Consider the following 22348-nt stretch of genomic DNA (forward strand, 5'->3'; position numbering starts at 1 on the left):
ACCCGCCGACGGGCACGTTGTCACCCGGCTGCGTGGCCCTCGCTCATGCTAAGGGCCGGCAGGAGACGGGGCAGGCGGTGCAGTCAGTAGCGGCCAGTCCACACGCTGAGAGTCCGAGTGACCCCGCGGGGTCAGGGGTCCATGGCGCGGCCGCGCCGCGCGGCGGGTCTCTCTCCGCGGATGGGGGTGCCCCGGGCCCCGGGAGAAGGTCGAGGGGAGAGGGCCCAGGCCCGAGTCCACGGCCGGCCTCTCGCCTCCTCCTGGCTTCCGGAAGGTCGACGGGCGTCGGCTGCCCCGGCCCCGGCCCCCCGCGCGCCTGCTCCCCGGAGGCCACGAGCGGCGCCGCGGCCTCGGCCCGAACGCGCGGCCGGCGGAGGAGAGGCCTTCCCGGGCCGCGCGGCTCCGCCTGCCCCCCGCCGCCGCCGCCGCCGCCGCCGCGGGCCTCCGCGGGCCGCCGGGCGCTGCCTCACCACCGCGGGCCCCGCCGGCGGCCGGGGGGCTTCGGCGGACCCAGGCGACGCCGCCGCGGCTCCGCGACGCTTCCGCTCGCCGTGCACTCCGCCTTCCCTCGCCTTCCGCTCCCGTCGCCTTTCGGCCCAGAACCGCGAGCGCAGGCCCGGAAGCGGCCAGGCCCCGGCGAGGGCGTCCTCTGCGCTCGGCCCCGCGGCCGCTCTCGGCCCCGCACCAGGCGCCGCGACACCGCCGAGCCAGGCACTATGGCGGACGCGGCCTGGCTCCCGGCGAGCGCCTCACTCCGGGGTCTCTTAAGCACGGACTGCACGGGCGGCGCGCGCGAGGCGGGGCCGGCGTGCGCGCGTCGGCGGCCCGAGGGGCGGGGCCCGCGCGTCACAAAGCGCAGCCGCCCACGTGACCCCGCGCTTTGTGACGCCCGAGCGCGGAACCGGAACTGGCCGGCAGAACGGAAGAAACCATCTGCCTCAGAAGCGAGGGGGAGGCGGCCGAGGGGGCCGGCTCATGGGCGGTTGCGGCAGGGGCGCTGGTCAGCTCGCCGCGCGGGCTGCCGAGGGGTGCGCGGTGAACTCCCCCTGCCCGCAGTCCCCAGCTCCTCCGAGCGCCGCCACTTAAGTGCACTTCGTGGCTGCTGTTTAAGCACCCCCTAGTTTCCCCTTCCGACAAACCGGCTACCCTAAGCAACTCCTAAGGGCAACTGTGGCGCGGCCCCTGGCTGGGACCGGTGACCGCGGCCGCCGGGGAGGCTTGACGCGCTCTTACCTTGTGTCGGGCCCGGGGCTCCGCGCTGCGTAGCCCTGCAGGGCTCTGGAGGCACGTCGTCCGGGTTGGGGACACTAGCTGTGGACTCTGGAACTAACTGCTCTGTGCCTTGGTTTCCTTGGCCGTAAAAGCGGCTCAAGTTCTAGTCTCCCATCGCCGTGTATTCCGGGTGGTGAGCACACGGTGCAAGACACAGATGATGTGTTACAGATTCGCGCACTTGAGACCTACATAATGTTATTAACCAATGTCATCCCAATACATCAAAAACTGTTTTAATGCCTTTGAAAATACGACTTGGTTTTCTGGGTTGTTATGAGTAACAAGAATGGATACACTTCCATTGTTTAGGGCCATGCCTGGCACGTGGTTCAGGGTGTCAATAAATATGGCTGTGGCTCAGCGGATGCCAGTTTTAACACCACCGACCAAAATCCCAAAGTCTACGGCCATGCCACCCTGAACAAACCCGATCCCATCTGATCTCAGAAGCTAAGCAGGGTCGGGCCTGGTTAGCACTCGGATGAGAGACCACCTAGGAAGACCAGGTGCTATAGGCGTTTTAAAAAAAAACCAAAACGATGTGGTGGGCACTACTGTTTCATCTCCAGTTTACGGAGAGGGCACTGAAGCTGGCAATCACGGGCTTTCTGAATTTGCATGGTCAGGGCAGAGCCTGCTCGCTTGGGGGGGTTCTGAAATCCCCCTCCTAATTATTAATGCCGGAGACTGTACCAAGAAGCCCCTCAGCAGACTGTAATATTTTTTTCCTTGGAGCGCGGGGAAGTTATGGCAACCATAAAATTCGTACCATAATAAAATCGCATTTCATAAACTAGCAATCCCTATCACTTATGCTGCATTTTCCTTACACATGCTGAATTTTACAGGCCGGACTCAGAGAAGTTGGACACGGCCCAGATGTGGCAAAGTTGGCCGGGGACTCCCTAAATCGGGACTCCAAGTTCTCTCTGAACTTGGTTTAAATCAGCCATCATCTTGTCAGAAAGTCCCTCAGGCCACCTGATTGAAATAGGACAGCCATGGTCCTCAAGCCCTTTACTTTGGTACGTTCACACTCATCACTGGTATATGTTTGCTTTTTAACTTTTCGTCTACACTGCACCTGAGACCGAGGATGTCTCCCTTTTGTTTGTGCTGCATTTCCCGCTCCTAGAACACTGCCTGGACATCGCAGGCACTCAGTAAACACGCATCGAATAACTACGATTTCTCTTCCTGAGCTGCAGGAACAGCAGAGCTGCTGTAGAAAACCAAGTGAGATTTGGGCAGGTTGAGGGCAGTCCCAGAGAGGAAAACACGATTCTGCTCAACCACATCATGACCGTCAGTGTTTCTCATGTCAAAATTCAACCGGGGACATTTTTTTTTTTTCAATTACACTTGACATTCAACATTATTTTATGTTCGTGTCAGGTGTACAGCATAGCGGTTAGACATTCCTATAACTTACGAAGTGCTCCCCCGATTAGTCTCAACTGCGTCAATTTTAAGGATCGAATTGGCTTTATGGAAAGAGCCGTGAACTGGGCAGCATCTCACCTGGTAGGAAGGAGCTCCGCCCAGCTGTAGAAAAGTCAGCCTGAGGCGACAGAAGGGGCCACCTATCTGGCAGACTGTCTTACTAGTGCTGACCAGGTCATTCCAGTTCATTCCCTGTCAACTGGTTAGAAGTCACAGTTCTGGGAAGCCGGAAACTGCCATTCAGTTAAGTATTAAATCTCATTTGCTGACCTGGGTCCCTAGCATGAATAAGTTCATCTTGGGCCCGTTGTCCCTTTTTAAACAATCCCTCCCACCTTTATCTTTTTTGGTAACTCACTGGAATTTTCTCGCTCTCGGGTCCTCTTCAGAATGGCTGCTTTTCTTGAAAAACCTCCATGTGCACAAAAGGGGCGGGCGGGGGCGGGGGTCGGAATTACATCTTATGAAAGAAAAGCTGGAAGCAAAGAGCCATCTCAGCAGCCACTTCTCAAGAGTGAAGGTAGATGTTTTCCCTAGTCCGAGGCTAATCCCTTTACACATAATTTAATCAGCTTGATGGGCTCAGAGACCACACCCTTAGAAAGAATTTACAGCTGACCCTCCAATGATGAGGGCTAGGGGCTCCAACCCCCGAACAGTCCCTGTATAACTTCGATTCCCCCAAGACTTAACCGCAGTCGTCGCTAGGTTCCCGTGGGGCATTGGTCCCAGGACACCATCCCCCATTCTAAAATCCGGGGATGCTCAAGTCCCTCATGGAAAATGGCATAGAACATGCATACACTCGTCCTCCAGCAGCCTCAGACTCCTGACCACAGATCGAAGATACCGTTCCGACCTGGGCTTGGCTGAATCTGCAGATTCAGAACCCAAGGATGACAGAAGGCTGGCTGCACGCTCACTGAAGGAAATCTGCGTCTGAGTGGACCCGTGCAATTCAAACCCGTGTCACCCGAGGGTCACCCGTGGTCAGTGTTGTGATTCGGCCCAGCTGTTCTCCTTAGTCGAGAGCCCCTTACGAAGCTTTGTCCGGCCCGGACGCTCTCGCTTATGGAGACCTCACTTCGTGTTGCATCGAATGGGTCAGAACACAACCCCAGCCCCGTTACACAGAGTCATGATGAGATTTAATGGGGAGGGCGGGGCTGCTTGAATGCTGCACACCGTGTTACCCTTGGACGTTGTCCTTAACCCCCTTCGCTAATCTTTATTTCCTAGATTTCCTTTAGTAGCCTGGAGCCACGCTCCCTGCTGCTCCCCTCGCCCTAATATTTCCGTAAGCCCCGAAAAGCGCTCCGCCCTGAACCCACAATAGTGCAGCACCCCTTTTCAAATTCCTCGTATGGAACAGTTCTGCAGCCCCCTACTTCCTTCGTCCTCCTCAGACGCACTGTCCCCTCACACCTCCGCGAGACCCGTGCACCGGAGTGGCCCTCCTCCCCTATTTCCTGGCTTCTGTGCACAGAGCTGGGAGCCCCAAGGTGCTGTCTGGACGCAGGCCGGCACACGTGCCTATAATCTAATCCCGCCAAGCGCCCGCCCACACGGCGTCCTCACATTTTGAGCCTGGCCTCCGCGCTGTCAGCCCAGAGTCACAATGTATCTTCCCCCACGTGATTAGTCGTCTTCGCATTTTGTTAATTTGATCTTGCAGCCTGCAGAAAGTTTTGCCCTCTTAGCTGTTAAACGCGTCCATCTTTTCTCCTCGGTGGTTTCTACCTTGCCTCGTAGACTTCGCAAAAGCACTTCCTGGCCACTCGGCACCCACCTTAGATATTTATTTGCTTATGTTCCCTTCCAGCTTCTGCATAGGCTTCATGCTTTTAAATTAAACTCTGTAATCTATTTGAATATTTTCGCATATACGGTGTGACATGGAGCAGAGATCGTTTATTTTATCCCCTTTGACACTGGGAAATGCGTTGTCAGTGAAGAAGAAAAGCATAGAACATATATGACGGTTCGACGCAAACGTACGTGTGATTTATAAAGGGAGTTTCTATCTTTTGCTTTCTAATTACATTTTACGGCCATAGATTGATAACAGATGGGACGACTTCTCAGTTTGTAGAAGATTTTTGCCGCATCACGGTTGACCCCTCCGTTATGTCTTAGCAGCATTTTAAGGCACGTTCAGTGTGTTGAAAGCTCATGGATTAAGTCATCACAGAAGCTGAGCCGTTGGAAACCGATATGAGAAACCCATGGTTTCCTCACCGTTAAAACGCATATTCATTCAACACATATTCATTCAACACACATTCAAATGGCAAAACAAAAAAGGTTGACAACACCGGGTGTGGGGGATGGGCTCGGCGGGAATCCCCCGCCATAAAAATGACCACCGCAGTCATTTCGGGAAACACGTTGGCATTCTCCTGCAAATCCGAGTAACCCCATGCCCTAGGAATCAGTAATTCCTCTCCCGGTTAGATGCCCGAGGCAAAATTCAGCTCCTGTTTGGTTGCACAAGAATTTCATGGACACTCTCTCTCTAACGGTGGAAAGCTGAAACGACCCGAATGCCCGTGATAGGAGAAGAGAGAAATACGTCTCCGTCTGCCACACAGTGGCATAGTATACAGCGGTGAAAAGAGATAAACCACAGCTACATGCAACAGCATGGCGCTGGCATCTTTTCCGCAGTTCTTGAGTCAAAAGAGCAATTCTCAGAACGTGACAAGTTGCGTAACACCCTCGCTGTGAATTACGAAAACAAGTAAAACTAAACAATACGTTATTTACCCAGGAAAACAAATTTAACATGTCAGAAAAAAGATGACCGGAAAACACTACATTCCACAAGGTGACTGATTACCTCTGAGATGGAAGGACGATCTGGGTGAGGAGCCCCAAGGGGGCGTGCGTTATCGGTAACTGTCTCACTCCTAGGTGGGTTCACGGGTATTCATTATTTTCCTGGAAATAAACATGTAAAGATAGAATAATTAAACCAAAAGGGAGCTATGAACAGAACAAGGATGACAAGAGATGATGGGATCGGGATTATGACTCATGCATCGGCGAGCCCCTGCATCTCTCCCTTCCTCCCGCTGCCAGCAAAGAATGTCACAAACATTCAGACAGAAAAATGAGGTCTCTTGAAGAAACACAAATTAGGCTAGCTCCCTAAACCCTCACAGCGCCTATTGCCATAACTCTAAACAAAGCCCGTGTCTTAGTCATAATTTTATAATTTGGTTCTATTTTTCTTGCGTTGAGATCAGACGGGGGACTCGGCCACCTGACTTCTGGTGACCTGGAGCCAGAGCATAACCACCAGTGACCTCCCATTATCCGGTGGCTTCTAACTTCACTCCACCCTATACAAGTGGGACTCAACACCAGGCATGTTTTTAAGAGGCAGGGCCTCGTAAAAACTTCGGGCTATATTATATACAGACACACGCCACGCTGGCTGCTTCTGGGAACTCGAGGGCTGTAGGTAAACGTGAGGGAGGAGGCGTAAACGTGCCACGGCTGAGGCAAAGCACAGAAGCCTGAAGAAGCCTTTTCTCTCTCTCGGGTAACCTTGACCGAGTCATTCATTCTCCCCGGACGTGAACTGTGGCAGGGGTGCCCGTGTGTGCCAGGCGCAGTGTGGGGTGCCGAGCCACCAGCCACGAGCAAATCAAAGCCACTGCCCGCAGGGCGTTTACCAGAAGTCAGAGAAGTCATCCACTTTCAGAGGCTCCACGGTCTGCTGTGTGACCTCGGGAAAGGAGCTTTCCATCTCTGGGCCCCGGTCTCCTCTGGGGCCTGCTTCGCGGGCCCCGAGCTCGATCTGACCCTCTGCCATTGCCGTCTGAGCCTTCCTCGTGATTTTCGTCTCCTTTTTCATTCCTGCTGAGCCCTGCAAATTGCGTAGCTGGCCCTGGTTTCTCCATTTGTGAAGAAGCAGTTAAGACCAGGCCTTCCTCGCGACAGACAGCGGGGGCGGGGGAGGGGAGACGGCAGCGGACGGTCTGGTCTGCGGGCCGGGCCGGGCCGGGATGGGATGGGGAGGTTCTAGAGATCACGGCCCCGCTGAAATGTGGATGGAAAGGTGGATGCGTTTAACGCTGCCGAACAGGACGCGTAGAAACGGGATCGACTGGCAAAGTTGACGTTACGTGTTAGGAAGAAGGAAAGGAAGAGCGAAAACGATGCCTTCCTCCTGGGTGGCTGAGACGAATCCCTGACAGGGCCTGGGGCAGGGGCGGCGCGTTCGCGCTCTCAGGGTGTAAATGCGCGTGGCCCATGCCCGAGGAGTGTCTCTGAAGTGCTGCCGGCTGGGACCAAGGTGACGCCACCGCCAACAGCGATGGCACGTCTCACCACGCCCTGTGCCGAGTGCTTCTAACGTGGTCCTCCTCCGTCGACCCCGCCAGGAACCCTGCGAGGAAGTCCCGAAGCCATCCCCGTTTTAGAAACTCAGCAATGGGGGTCAGAGGGGCAGAGAGGCGAGGCGGCACGGCAGCCAGGACTCAGAAGGCGGGCCCGGCTGGCCAGGGCAGTCTCTTTCTTAGCCACTGACTGTTTCCCGGCCAAGGCGTCCTGGGAAAGGGCCCCAGGGAAGGTGCGGCCCCTCCGGGGCCAGCAGGCTGTCCACCAGCTCTCCTCCCTGACCCTGCTTATCTCTAGTCCTGTGTTCTTATCTCGTTCCCGCTCAGAGGGCGCAGACCTCATGTGCTTCATCTCTGTCTTGCCTATGGCACCTGGCGGGTACTGGAGATGACTCGCGGAGCCCTCAAATGACTCTCCCCTCAGGCTTCCGTGCGTCCCTCGAGGAAGCGCGAATGGGGACACTTTCCCCAGGGGCCTGAGCTCAGGTGTCGTGCATGCCCCTCCCCGACTCTGCGTCCCATTGGCCGCTGGCACTGGGCTCCGGCGGCCTCACGTGTGCTGTCTCGTCCGTCCTCCCCACGGCCCAGCGAGGGAGATGAGCTGCTTCTCCCGGTTTTGTGTGGGAGGAAAACCGAGGCTCAGAGAGGGCAGGCCCGGGTCCCAGCGAGTCGTGGCAGAGCCGGGACCCAAACCCGGCCAGCTGTTCCCGTGGCGTGAGCCACACCGCTGCCGCTCTCGGATAGCTGCCTTGTCCTCCGTTTGCTGGCTTCGCCCCGAGGACATGGGACGAGGGCGGTGGGGGAGGACGTCACTCATGTCACGTCACAGATACTTGGTGAGTGACGGCTTGCCCCTAGTGGGGCTCCAGGCACTCGGGGTACAGTGGTGACCGTGGCGGGACTTTCCATCCAGTGTGGGATGAGTATCCGGACACGCAAAGAGGACACGCAACCTCAGGAGAGCTGGAGAGTGACCAGGGCGGCGGGCGAGGGTGACAGCACCGGACGCTCAGGAAAGGCGTCTGCGAGGGGGTGACGTGTGAGCTGGCGTTTGAATGATGAGGAAGAGTTAGCCGGGTGAGGTCCTAGGGGAGGAAGTTTCTAGGTGGGGCGAGTGGCAAGTGAAGCGGGGTGAAGAGGCGAGCGGCCGGGCTCGGGCTGCACAGAAGAGCCGGGGCCACACCTCGTCGGAGAGAAAAAGCCACGCGGACAACTTTCGACGCGAGAGGGGACTGTCCCCAAAAGGCATGAGAGAGAACTTGGGACCCCACCTCCCGATGTTAATGTTCGCGGCGCTCTGAGCATGGCTGGCACGGCGGGCTCCCCCAAGTCACAGCTGAACCGCGGTCCCCCTACCCTGGGAGGCTCCGGGAACTGGAAGGATGGGGTGCAGGCTTGCCGGTGTGGTTGGGTGACACAGCCACCAGGGCTCATAGCATTGTCCCCGGTGGTCACGTGACCAGGGTGACGGCTTCAGACAAGTGGGGAAGGACAGATCCCAAGATAACCCTGGAGCTCCCGGAGCCTGTTCCACCCGTCATGCAGGCCGGTGACGTAGGTATGTTGGGAATGGGGCAAAGGGACTGGAAGCAGAGTCCTCCGCAGGGAGGCGGGGAAGGGACACGGGGCGGGAAGGCCAGCCCGCCTCCATGCCGAGGCCTGGGGCTCGTTCCAGTTCTAGACGCCGGAGCGTCTGACTCAGCAGGGCGTGGGGCGGGTGACCCCCTCACACAGCCGTGGTCAGAACCATTACGCTCTGGCTTGCCCTTGCTCCAGGGCACAGACATGGGCCCCGGTTCAAATCTCGTGGGGCACTGGGCAAGTCACAGAAGCTCACCGGGCCCCTCTCCCTCGCTGTCCGATGGGACCCATAAAAACAGCGCCTCAGTCGTAGGCTGTTCCAAGTCACCCCCACAGGGTACTAGAGGGGTGTCATCACTTGGGGAAAAGGGACGGTACTGGGTGAGTGTCCTGTTTTCAAAGGCAGGACAAGTCTGCGCCAAGGGAGGGTGGCCAAAACTTCTAGTATCCCTCATCTTACTGGCCCAAAGAACCAGAGGATGGGGTACACAGACACTGCCTCTGGGGACTGAGGGGGGGACCCCGGAAAGAGAGATCCAGGGAAGGGAGCCCCAAATTCCACATGTGAACTCTGCCCAAACCTCCGGCAGCTAAGGCCAAACGGGGTGAACGCTGACTTCCGCTGCCACTCACCCCGGGGAGGCTGTCTGCAGTCAAGTTCAGCCAGGTTAAGTGCCGCTTACGAGAAGGGATGAGACAGCCTGCTCTGTATGATGCAGGAAGATATTTAAAATATGTGGTTAAGCGCGAGGCTCAAAAAAAGCCAGGGTATAATAATATGCTTCCAAATTATATAGACACACATATTTGTATATGTATGTGTGTGTGTATATAAGTGAATGCGTGCATATATACACGCGCGGTTGCGTGTAGCTAGGATATTTCTGCAAAGCTGAAAGGGTACACAATCTGGCAACATGATTGCCTTCTGGGAAGGGAAGCGGAACTGGGTGTTCGGTTTAACGATAAAGGAAAAAGTCCTCGTTTTTTCTTCCCCCCTATCCATTTTTTGTTTTTTAAGGTCCGATTCATCGATGCATAATTTTTGTACAGAAAAAGTTCACACTTTTCGGCTTACGGTTTTCTGACTTTCGGCAAACACGTGCAACCTCGTAACAACAACCAGGATGCACAATACTTCGATCACGAAGTCAGGATGCACAATACTTCGATCACGCTCCAAAATTTCCGGTCCAGCCCCTGCTTTAGTGTTGAGAGCTGATGCCGACGGGCAAAGCGTTTGGCTGCAGCAGAGGCGAGGCCAGCCTCGGTGGGAGGGGGGCCCCCTTGTTTGGCCTCAGCGGAGTCTCATGTCTGCCACATGGTTATCCCATTCAAAGGCACACAGTGACAGCCCAGTGGCTGGCCGGTCTCCACTGGATGAGTCACCTGTTGGCCAGTTGTTCAGCTGCCTTTGTCTGATGGGCATCGGCACGAGGCACTCCAGACCTCTGCAGACCTCTGACCTTCCAAACCTGCTCTACCAAGCCTCCCGACCCATCACCGGAGCCGTTCACCACGGCCAAGAGGTCAGCATGCACCCTCAGCTCAGGTTCACGGTCAGGCAGACCGCCCCCTGAAGCACCGAACGTCCGTGAACTCGGCCTTGGTCATCTCCTTCTCCGTAGCTGTGTGAAGGCAACGCTTCGTTAGGATGTGGCTCTGAGCCAAGGAGGAGCGTCTGAGCCCCAGAGCCACAGAGGCAGGTGACGGGGAGGTCAGGGCCTCACGTTCGTGTAGGCTAACTAAACCCTCAGCCTGCTCAGGACTGACCCCAAAGGGCCATTTCCACCGTCCCACGATTTCTGTGGTACTTGCCCCATCACTTGACCTGGTGGGTCCAGCCACCGCCGAGTCAGACTGGGCGACCCACGGCTAGGCGCTCGGTGCGCTGGGCGCGGCGTGTGCTGGTTGAGAGAGGGGGTTTCGGGCCCAGCCCGGGCCCCGCCGTGTCTCGGGTGAGTGGCTCAGCCTCGTTGTGCCTCAGTTCCCTCTTCCATAAAACAGTGACTGCCGAGAAGCCACCCGTCGGGGGGCCGGGCAAGGTCCACGCTCAGTGAGCGGTGGTGGGTCCCGTGGCACCAATATTTGTGAGGCATGAGCCCCCTGGGTCCCTCATGAGGCCCCAAGGTGGGGAGACCAGCCACCCCGAAATAGGCCGGCTGTCCATGGCGGCGGCGGTGGCGTCACAGACAACGCAGTGTTTGAGTGGGGACCAGGGCACCTCCCTCTGGTTCTGAGTCACGAGCCCCTGAGGTCCTGAGGCCAGGGAGGGGTCGCGTGTTCCCTTCTCTGTCACCAGAGTCCAGCACAGTGCCCAACGACAGCGTGTCGTGTGAAGGACGGGGGGTGACTTTGAGGCAGGCTCCATAGAACTGAGTTTCTCGGCGTGAAAAGGGGGTGCAAAACCCTTCGTCACGGGATGTCTGTTGTTCCAATGACTTCGTGAATGGCTTCGTAAACGGGAGCCTCTCTCTGGATACGAGACGTCGGCTCCCCCCACTTCCCCCGCCGGCCTCCGTGCCTCATGCACAAACCAGAAGGTTACGGAGTCGGCCAGGATTGGGTTAAACTCAACCCTGCCACTTTCCGGCCACAGAGGGGTGTACCTTCCCTGGGGATTAGCACAATTTGGCATTGGCATCGAGCAGGCTCTCCAAGAAAGCTGTCCCATAAGATAAGGCGTCTTGGGGCCCACCCTTAGCTCCTAACAGCGCATCTCCTCCGAGGTTTCCCCGAGTTCTCTGTTTGACCACGAGAGGTCAGGCTAACCCCAAAGTTCACGGCTCCAGACCCAGAAACCACTCCCAGCATCCCGATGCCTCAGTGCCCCCAGGCGTGCCCCCACCCCCCGTCCCTCCCGCCAGCTCTGGGACTCTGTCGCCCAGCCAGCGGACAGAGACGCCCACGGAGGGCAAGGACGTTGTGGGTTCTGAGAAACGTCGGGGAGAAAAGGAGGCAGAAGGAAGATGGAGCTGAAAGTAATAACAACAGTTTCTGGGTGTCGACGCTGCTGGGGAATTTTAAAAAGAGTTTTGCGCGGATGAACCGTTCTCGTGCCTATAGGAGTCTCTGCGGTAGGTGCTCATGGGTTCATTTTCCGGGAGGACGGCTGGCCCAGAGATTCGGCGAGGACCGGCTGATTTATTCTCGGCCCGGGGCTCGTGACGCGCCAGGGGCTCCGACCTCTTCCCGACTTCTTTGGGTCGTTCAGGACACGCGATTCCTTCCTCCTCCTCTCCTGTCTGCGGCTCTTGGGGGGTCCACGTCCGGGCACGGCCACTCGCCAGCGCGTCGGCTCCTCGGACCGTGTTCAGCTCAGAGCTGGACGTTCACAGGCTCCCGTGTGATGGGTACAGCAGACGACCCATGCGGGTGTGTGTCCTCAGCACAGCGTGCTTGTTTCAAGCGGGGCGGGCAGGAATTCACGGGGGTTCAGAACGGCAAGGCCACACGTGAGCATTCACAGCACCGTTTACCAGCCCCGGGGTGGGAGGTCCTGGGGCCCGCCGCCTGCTGGGGCTGTCGTGCGGGACCCTTGGGTGCCCACCCCTCCCCACCCCCCACCCCCCCGACGTCCTACTCGCCCCGGGACCAGGAGCGAGCACAGCTTTGTGGCTTCCTTCTCCTCCGTGCTCCACGTGCAGTGCCCCGGCTACGCCCGGAACACCGAGCTCACGGAAGCTGACGGAAGGCTCTTCGGTGGCCTTTGCCCTTTTTTGAGTCTCCGATCCTTTTTGTTTTGTTTATAGAGACTTTCAAGTCTCAGAAGAAGCCCACGGGCATATGGAGCCAGTGGCCCCGCGTACTCTGGCTTCCAGAGTGTTCTCTGCTGTAGTCTGAGAGATTTGTTCGCTTCCTGGAAGCGGCTGACAGAACCTCAGTTTGAGCTGTGGTCCACTCTGTCACTTCCTGTCCAGATCTGTCCCCGGGATCAAATACTAGAGAGAAGCCATCTCCGCTTCGCTGAAGCCGCGGCGTCGATCAGTGCTCGATCTTCCTTCACGCACCTGTTTGCATCTGTATTTCCTTAACTTTTTTTTCCAGGCGAGGTTAATATCCGTGTTACGTTTATTCTTTGAAAGTTCCTTTTGTAGTGCCTAATTACAAAAGCGCCACTTCCTTTAGAACATTTAGGAAATGTTGGTACATAGAAAGAAAGAACCAGGAGTTTCTGGTTGTCTTGCCAGCACGCTTTAAATTTGGACGCACGCTTTCCTAATATTCAGAAAATGTCTGTATGATGAAAATGGGGTCACGCTTTAAAAAATTCATGGCTCGTGGCTGTCTCAGCCGGCTCCTTCTCATCCCTCCGTAACATGAATTTTTGTGTGGTTCCGTAATGAGTATACAGTCATCAGATGCCATTTACTGCACCTCGAAGTTGCCCGATTTGAAATAGCAGAACATGAAATATTTAAATCCTGCTTTATGGACAAAATTTGAAACGGTGCGAATCCTGCTTTCCATTTAGTATTTTTTTTTGGTAGGAGATTCAGTCCTGCCGAATGTGAGTTTTGCGTTCTGTGAGGCCTGCCCTGGTAGAATCTCTCGCATGACGTATGACTTCTAGTACCGGTTGTGTAGCCAGTGTTGGATCGACAGCCACTTATCACCGCAGCGAGCTTCTCTGATGATCTCTTCAGGAAAAATTGATTCGCATTATCAATATCCCGCCCCGAAGGTTACGATATCAACATCGACTTAACAACTGTTTCCTTGGCGCTTGTACGTGGCAGGCGCCATTCTAAGCATGTACCCCGCACGACGGTGCGCAGTAGGTGCTATTATCGTCACCCCCATTTTGCAGATGCGGAAGCTGAGTCGGCCGCAGGTGGCCCGGCCACAGAGCTGGTAAGTAGTGGCAGAGCTGGCTTCGGAGTGTTGGCTCTAATCACTGCACCAAGCTGCTCCTGCGACACTCACGGCGGCTGGTCACAGGGTGGTCACTTCCCTGGACCTTTGCCCACACGGGCATGTCCGTTTGCTCAGAGAGATACCACCGATACCGGGAAATCAACTCAGTGGAAGGTGAGTTTTTAGTGCCGGGACTGTAGACAGAAGTTCTGGCCCTCGGCGCTCCATGAATTGCTGCCCTGATTGATGTCTTTTTTAAGCAACCCCATCAGAGTAATGTTTTCAGAAGGCTGCCCCAGGCAGAAGAGACCTCTCGCCCCAGTCTTCACATTGCTGGGGTCCCCGGTTCCCCGCAAGGCTCTGCTCACAGCACGAGGATTTTAGCAAACTCTCCTAAGCAACGTGGCCCCCTTCCTCTGTGGTCTGCCACCGAGGCTGGCTCCCTGCTTTAAGGTCTCCGAAGCCTGCGGGGTACCCTCCCGCACCCCCCGCTGGCAGACTGCCGAGGAGCCGGCAACTCTGGCTTTTCACCTGACTGGAGGGCTGAGTTTATTTCTCTCACCGAGCTCACCTGCGGGATGACTAATCCTAAGCCCTCTAGACCTTTGTCTTGGGTAGGGTGCAAACGTTAAGCTGCTGTGCCCAAAACATGGTAGTCCCCAGAGAAGCACGGGTTTGCTTCCCGTGCTTTCAATTACCTGTGATCAACCATGGTCGGAAACTGTTAAACAGAAAGTTCCAGAAAGAAAGGATTTGTAAGTTTTAAACCATGCACCGTTCTGAGTCACGTGGTGAAATCTCACGCTGGCCCACTCCGTTTATCCGGGATGGGAATCGTCCCTCTGTCCGGCGTGACCACGCTGTGGACACTGCCTGTCCCCAAGAGTCACATGGCAGCCGTCTCAGGTACCAGGTCAATTGTGCCTGTGTTTAAGCCACCCTTAGTTTACTTAATAATGGCTCCAAAGCCATGAACTGACTTTTATTAAGTATACCGTTACACAGTATATATAAATACATACAGCATACTGTTCTATTTGGTTATTACTTTGTGTCGTTCAGCTCTTACTGTGCCTAATTTATTCATTAAGCTCCATCGTCGGTGTGTATTTAAAGGAAATCGCGCAGTACCTGTAGGGTTTCTGGTGTCCGCGGAGGGTCTCGGAAGGCCTTCCCCGTGGAAGAGGATCTGGGAGAGGTGGTTTGGCCACAGGCCCAGAACGAAGGCGAAAACGGATTTGCGGGAGAGCTGGTGGCGGCCGAGGGACCGTCCACGCAGGGGACCAACCCCGCTGGGCATCTGTCGGCACGTGGCAGGCTTGGGCTACTTCTCTCTCTGGCCCGTCTTCCCGTATCGATCGTGTCACTGGGTGAATTTAAGGACCACTTATATGAGCGTCTGAAGTGTTTCGTGCGAGGACATCAACCTCACAGCTCTGGACACTTAATCCTGAGAGCGGGTGTTAATCGTCTCGTCTGTTCTCTCTGACTCACCGTCGAAGGTCAGAGCAGAGTACGCAGGCTTCGGAGACACGCGATTCACGACGAGAAGCCCGGCCGACCGCCTTTCCTGCTTCCTGCGTGAGTCTGGGCACGTCGCTTAAGCTCTCTGAGCTTCAGTGTGCTGTGAGCACCGCAGAAGCTCACGGAGGGGTGCAGATCCTGGCTTCTGTGATGCCAGACAGTTCTGCTGACCTATCTGAGCCCTGGCTTTTCCAGAGAATGGGTGAAATGCCACCACCCACTGGGCCATGTAGTGCTATATGTCCTGACCACAAGGGTCAGCGTTGGCTCATGGTACCGAGACGTCCGAGAAGTAACCCACCTTTAGACTCAAGTGGCATGAGCACCTCGACCCCCGCCGTCCCCTGCAGGTCGGCCCCCTCCCCCGCTCCACCTGGTGGTGAGGTGGCTTTGACACATTCAGAGGAAGAACAAAAGCCTCTCCTCCCCAGAGCCCCCTTGGCTCTGATGGGTGACAGCCCTGTCCTTGGGCTGGGCTTTGGGTCATGAGACTAGTCAGGGTCAGGGTCACTCCCAAACGACTGGACGGCAGTCACATAGTCCCCCTAAAGGGAAACTGGGCTGTAATTACCGGAAAGGCAGCCAAAACAACAGATGTCCACGACACAGAGTGTGTTTGAAGGATGAGTTAATTGGGCCTAATTGTGGCCCAATCTTTATTTGTTTTCTTTTGAAATTATGAGCCGATTCCTTCTGACGATGGATCAGCTGGTCCTGGTCTCCGGCAGTTTTCGCTCAAGCCCCTTCTCGGGTGACTCCTAGAGTTTCCTCTGCCTGTCCCGCCCGAGCCAGCAGATGTCTCCTTGTCCTGTGGTGTCGGCGGTACGCCTGGGACCCGCGGGTTCATCAGACGCCCGCACGCCTGCGGTTTGGAGGTGCCCCAGGAGGAAGCCGTATGTGTTTGAACTTACGGTATTTGCCTACGAAAGAGCAATGAGCCCCTGGGCTCCAAATGCTGTGGCGTACACCCCAGCCCGAATGTCGCAGACTTCGGAGACAGAAATCTTCCGTGCGTGTGACTGTGAAATGTGGGGGGCGGGGGGCTCGCAGTCTCCCATTCGTCAGGGGTCGCAACAGCAGGAGGTGCTTCCTCCCGCCCTCGGCAGCACGGAGACCCGGGCCAGGCAGCGCTGCGTGTCACCACGGCGACAGCGAGGGCTTGGGCGTGCCCGGCTGCGAACTCGGCACCGGTGTCTTCGGCACAGCCGGGCGAGGTGTGGACTCGGAGCCTCCCTGCGGAGGTGGGAAAAGGGAGGGCCGAGGCGGTCACGTGACCCGCTCGAGGTCCCCAGCTCCGCGGCCGCTTGGAACCGGAGCTCCGGTCGGTGGGACTCTGAAGTCTTCACTCTTAATTCTGGCACGCGGCGTCCTCTGGGGAAGGCCTGGACTGGAGCTCTAAGGTCAGCGTGGCGTGACCTTGGGGAAGGTACTCACCCTCTGGGGGCTTCGGGAAGGTGGAAGGTGGAACCAACACTTACCGCCCCAGGGGTGAGGAATTAGGGTTTGGGCAGCGGCGTGAAGGGATGTGAACAGTTTGGCTCACAGTAGGTGCGCTCCACGGGGTCATCTGTCATGGCGGTGCCTGGACTAAGGGCCGATAGGACGCACAGGACCGGGAATGGACGCCTGGCTTTGGCCGCCGCCGCTTTAGACCGAAACGCGTGTGCCTGACGTGGGTGACTGACGAACGACGGGGCGGCCGTCACACTTTTAAATGGAACGCTGCGTTGCAGACAGAGGCGTCTTCCGTCTGTCCCCAATCTGGGTCACCTTCTCCGTTTGACAGGGGCAGTTTCTTGGTCACGGCCGTTGCTCGGGAGCACCTGCTGGTACTGGAGAAGGCCACGGAGCAGGGAGGGGGGTGTGAGGCACAGACGGGAGGGGCGTAACAGGCCCCCGCTTTCCGCCTGGGGTATAAGACATGGGAATGGGGGCGCAGAGGGAGGACGAGGGGTCAGATGAGTGTGTCCTATCTCTGTGTCTCTCCCTCTGGATCCAAAGTCCCACTGGTGGGTGCCGGGCATGGGTTAGAAACAGCCAGAGGTGCTTGGGAGGACAGCTTGAGCAGGGTGGCTGGGGGCCCCGGTCCCCGTTTGGGCCTCTGGGGTGTAGACGAGTCCAGGGAGGCCGGCACCCACGTGAGCTTCTGGAAGAGCCTGTGCTGGGGTCATGCGTGTCTGTCAATTCCCCAGTGCCCGGAAACTCCTCAGGGACCCCTCCTCCTGCACTGGAGGGGACAAAGGAGACAGCTGAATGTGTCAGCTGTCCTTTTATTGTAGGGTCGAAACGACCCCGTAGCCGAGAGCCACAGGATGGATTTCCTGGGTCAGGGGGATTGAATCTAAGTCCTCCCCCCGCTAAGCCTCAGAGGGACCGAGGGAGCCAACGAAAGCCAGAGCGAGACATGAGCGTCAAGGGGTGCTGGCCAGCCACGCAGGGAGGTAGGTAATCCACGTGGAACTGGCCGTGGGCTCTACCAGCCGTGGGCAGCAGCAGCCCAGGCCGCGGTGGCCGGGCAGGGTCAGGGACACCACTGCGGAGGACCGCGGAGGCCCAGGAGGACAGCGCCATGAGCGGCACGCGGCCTGCCCCCCGGCCCCCGTTCCCCGCCACCCCCGTCATCGGGAGAGGCGCACGGTTCTCCACGCACCTAGATGCCGTCTGGAGGAGGCAGAGAAGCCAGTCCTCGCGAGGAGGAGAGAAGCTCTGGTGGCAAATTCGAACCTTCAATCGGATTAACCGTTTACCCCAAAAGAACCGGGCCAGCTCGAGGGACGCTTCTGAGAGAGAGGGGCCCGGTCGCCCACTTGGATGCGAAAGCCTTTGCACCTCCTCCCTCCTCCCTGCGGGTGGCACCGGACCTCACGAGCGAGCCACTCAGAGACAGCCGAGAAGGCACGTGCTTTGCACATTGAGCCGTAGAACGTAGCAGAGATCGTCGGCCACCTGATTTCGGGCGTCTTCCTTCTTTCTGCATGGCCCTTGGTTCAGGAAAAGGGACCCTCTATCTCATGAATCAGAGGCAAATGCCGGTTAGTCCCAACTGGTCACTGGGCCCCGTTCATTCCCTTGTCACTGGTTGGTTTGGGCACGGGCTCCTGTAGTGCTCCCGGCCCTGAGATATTGGGACATCTACTGGGGGCATCTGGTATTTTCCTCATTAGAAAAGAGAAACAGGGAAGAAAGTCTCTCACCTGAGGCAGGTAAGTCCTGGAACCGTGGCAGGTGACTTGGGACCGAGGGGCCAGTCAGCCGAGGAGGAGCAGACGCACCGTGAGGGCACGCGGGAAGCTAGCCGGACGCTGGCCCCTTGGTGGTGCTGAGGGTCGGCTGACGCCACCACCCGCCTCCACGCTTCTCGTCACGTTTGGGATGAGCACGTGGCCCTCGCAGCGAGCGCATCCCCGATGAGGCAGCGTCCTGCAAACGCAGGAGAGGAAATGGACCGACAGCCCGTGAGCCCTGAAAAGCCACCTGCATTGCTCCCTCCGGGCGGTTTACTCCCGGACAACCGAGCCCCTCCCGGCCTCCCCCCACCGCCCACCCCATCCCCACAGCAGCAGCTACTTCACACGGCAGGTAGGCAGGTAGCATCTCCTCGTGATTGCCCTCGATGCTTTTCCCGAGGGAACAGACGAAGCCGCATTTGTTAATTCTTCTTGAACATGAACTAATGGATCCTTTCTGCCCTTTAAAAGTGTGCTCTTAAAATGTAAAAAGGGCTACGTTTCGACTCTCGCGGAGTCGCCTGGGAGGTGAGCGAGGAGCTGTCCACCATCGGACCCACCGCCGCGTTTGGCTATAACTGGGGTCACCTTTGCCTTGTCCCGTGGAGGAAGGGAAGCCCCAGAACATGAAAGTGCTTCAGAAGGAACTGGACTGGAGCCGCGGAGCCGGCCGAGGTGGACGGCCCCCGCAGACCGCGGCCGGGCTCATCCGGCTCGTTTTATTTTTAACGTTCGGACTTCTCCCTGACGCTCGGAAACTGCGTCTACTTTGGGGGAACTTATTTTTTTCCCCCCCAGCAAATTACATTTCTTGGAGTTTATCTCCCACGTGCCTACTTACTCGGTGCAAATTGTTTCAGAATGATTTCCTAGCCAGAGAGAAGAAAGGAAAGGCGGGAGGAGGGTGGGGAGAGAGAGGAGAGAGAGAGAGGGAGAGAGAGAGAGAGAGAGAGAGAGAGAAAGTGGGGGGGGGAGAGAACCGATTCTTTCAAGGACTGTTCCCATTACAAAAGGTCCCACGACTTCGTAGTCAGCCTGCTGGCCCTGAACCACGCCGTCTGTCCCTTCTGGAACTATGTTCTAAGCGAACTCCGAGGGGTGAGCTGGAGGCCAGGACAGAACATGAGAAATTGTTCCCACGTCAACCCTGCTTCGGTCCGAACGAGCTCAGGTGTAATCTCGTACTGCAAGCATTGACAGGGCTCACTGGAAACATTGCCGAATGAAGGTTAAACGCGACGGCCTTAAATATGAACCAACAAACGTGTACGATCCAATGATTACATCCCGACCTTCAGTGTCGTGTGGGTGTCTCATACGAAGTAACGGGTGAGGGTACCATCTAACTAATACAGGAACAGTTAGAGTCGCTGCTATCCAATGTCACAAATAAATCCCAACCACCGAGTGGCTTCACCCTACAGACGTCCACGTGTCACTCGTAACCCTGTGGGAATTCACGTCACCCGTTGCATGCATGTGTCCTCCTCCTCGTAGGAACTCGGGACCTGGTTGTATTAGTTATCCATGGCTGCGTAACGAATGACCCCCTAGAAACGTTTATTATGCTGCACAGTTTCAGAGGGCCAGGAATTTGGGAGCGACTTAGCCCGGTGGTTCTGGATAGGGTCCCTCGTAGGTGGGAGTCAGGGTACCAGCGGGAGTCGCCGTCACCCGAAGGTGGCTGGCACTGGAGAACCTGCTTTCAAGACGGGACCCCCGCACGGCTGGCAAGTGGATGCCACGGTCGCTAAGAAGCCCGTACTGCGTGGACCTCTCTGTGGGGCTGCTTGAGCGTCCTCACGCCACAGCCTTGGCTGCCCGCCGAGCGAGCGGTCACAGGTAAAGCAGGACGGAAACCAGGCCGTGTTCTAGGACCGGGCCTCCGAAGGGGTGCTCTGTCGTTTGCATTAAGCCCTGCTGGTGGCACAGGCGGTCCCGTCCTGCCTGGGAGGTGAGTGCGAGGCTGTGAGTCCCTGCGGGTGGGGATCGCTGCGGCCCACCTCGGGGCTGGCCACCGAGCCGGGACCTTTCTGCCCTGGGTCTTAGTGTTCTCTGCTTGAGGCCGAGGGAGAGGAAAGGGTGCAGAGGAGGCCCGTGCGGGAGGCGTCTAGACCGAGACGAGATGCGACGGACGGCTTGCACCGTCGCCCCTGCGTGTGGGCTCGGCCCGACAGCACCCCTGCCTGCAGAGGTGGTCACGGAATGTCATTCCTTGTCAGAAGCCTTGTACAGATCCCCTTGGGGGTGCAGAGTGTTGTTCCCATTTTAGTTGGCGAGAAAGAGACGGCAAATATTGGAGGCTTGGCTGGCCGTGTGGTCACAGTGGCGGCCCCTGGACTGCCACCATAGCGTGTAAGGCCACAGAGGACATGGGACAGCTGGTGAGTCAGACTTGCTTCAGGGGCCATAGTTTTTGGGGAAAGGGCACGGCCACAGGCAACACCGTGAGTAAGACTTAAAAATACTGAACGAAAGGGGTCCGACGCGAAATAATTCTTCCATGTATGTGAAGTTCAAAAGCACGATGAACGAAGCTATATTGCTTAGGGGTGCGTGTCAAGGCGCAGAAACCATAAAGCGAAACCAAGGGCTGACTGTTTAAGGCCAGGGTCTCGGTGGCGTCTGGAGTGGGGGACAGGAGGGTGTAGTTGGAAGGAGACACGCGGGGGACTTCTGGGCTGCCGGTGATGATCTTATTTCTGCCACGGCGGTGGTTTCGTGGGTGTTCACGTCACACGATTTGCCAAGCGAGGTACGTGTCTGCGTTTCATGCACACGAGCGTGTTCTAGCTCTCAGTGAGAGGCTGGCGGAAGGCGTGTGTGCAGAGCCGGGCGCCACGCCGTCCGACTGCGCTAACGAGTCCAAACCCCTCGTCTTTGGTCGACAAGCAGGAACCTTTATTCCTACGTCATCCTCCTGAGTCGGCTCCTTGTCACTCGGCGCTGGGTGTGTCCCCGAATCCCCGGGGGCCTCGTACCCCCCCACGCCGTGCCCGAGCCGGGGCGCTCTGCGGACGCTCCCTGCGTGGTGGCACGGTGCCTCCTGGGCGGGGGCCCCTGCTCTCGGCCGTGTCACGATCCCTGCACAGCGTTCCCCTGAGTCACACACCTCACCCCCACATTCATGCAAACGGACAAGCCGGGCATTTTTTTTTTTTAAATTGCATTGGCCTTGACGTTAGGTTTCCTTTGAGTCAAAGAGCGAGGTCCCACGCGTCGCGTTATCTCATCGGCCACATATTCCCGCCCCCCGCTCGCCCGCTGCTGCACGGAGACACCTCACAACTGCCTTTCGATGTGCTCATTTCCTTACTTTAAGCCGAGTGCCGGGTCTTGGCTCGTCACGGCCAGTCCCATCATGCGTCCTTTCTCCCCGGCCTGCAGCCTGGGCCACCCGCCCGCAGTGGAGAAGGGCCTGTTCCAGCTCCCTTTGTTTCTGGGTCCCTATCTCCAGCGAACAGCCTTCCACCCTCCGCCGACTCATCTCCATCAGTGGTCCCCAGAGAACCTTATCAATCGCTACATAAAGGCAGCCTGTGCCTCTTATCCTCCGTCTTTATTTACCCTTCCGAATTTCTCCAGCAACTGCGGAATATTCCGGATCGACTTCCGCTCGGAGGAAGCACTGAATTTCTTCCCAATAGGGTCACGTGAACGTTTAATAATGTGTTCCTTGGAAGGTAATCTTCACCTCCGTTAAAGACGGGGTGCCCATCTGCCCTGGACAGTCCTGCCCCTTTTTACTTTAAAAACAAAGAAGGGTCAGTCTGGGTGGTGAGTTTTATGGGGACCTTATGAAACATGAAGGTCCATGCAGAAGAGCGAGAAGGTGGCTAGAGGGAGAGGCAGGAGACCTGGGCCAGCCGTGCGGGGTCGATAATGACGCATCCTCACCTCGAGGTGCGGTCCCCAAAACCAGCGGGACGGCCGTCACCCGGAAGCCTGCGGCCCTCAGAAATGCAGATTCTCAGGCCGCACCCCGGACCCGCAGACCCAGAATCGGCGTCTCAACCAGCCTCGTGGGCGGTTCGGATGCAAGTTACAGCTCTCGGAGGCGCCGTCCTACACCGGGCCGCACTTTCTCCGTGAAAT

The 22348-nt window shown here is 57.2% G+C and overlaps 1 long non-coding RNA gene and 1 pseudogene across 1 annotated transcript; one reads left to right on the top strand and one right to left on the bottom strand.

Annotated features, from left to right (window-relative positions):
- Positions 1-930: 930 nt before the first annotated feature.
- LOC120584532 (uncharacterized) lies at positions 931-18515 on the bottom strand. The gene is made up of 3 exons (XR_005648062.1): positions 18221-18515; positions 5558-5658; positions 931-1460 (listed from the first exon to the last, which is right to left on the bottom strand). It is a non-coding gene; the product is annotated as an uncharacterized LOC120584532 (long non-coding RNA).
- Positions 1675-1793, top strand: LOC120584579 (uncharacterized; annotated as a pseudogene).
- Positions 18516-22348: the final 3833 nt, after the last annotated feature.

This window comes from Pteropus medius, unplaced genomic scaffold, assembly GCF_902729225.1.
Source record: "Pteropus medius unplaced genomic scaffold, Ma_sr-lr_union100, whole genome shotgun sequence".
Classification (NCBI taxonomy): domain Eukaryota; kingdom Metazoa; phylum Chordata; class Mammalia; order Chiroptera; family Pteropodidae; genus Pteropus; species Pteropus medius.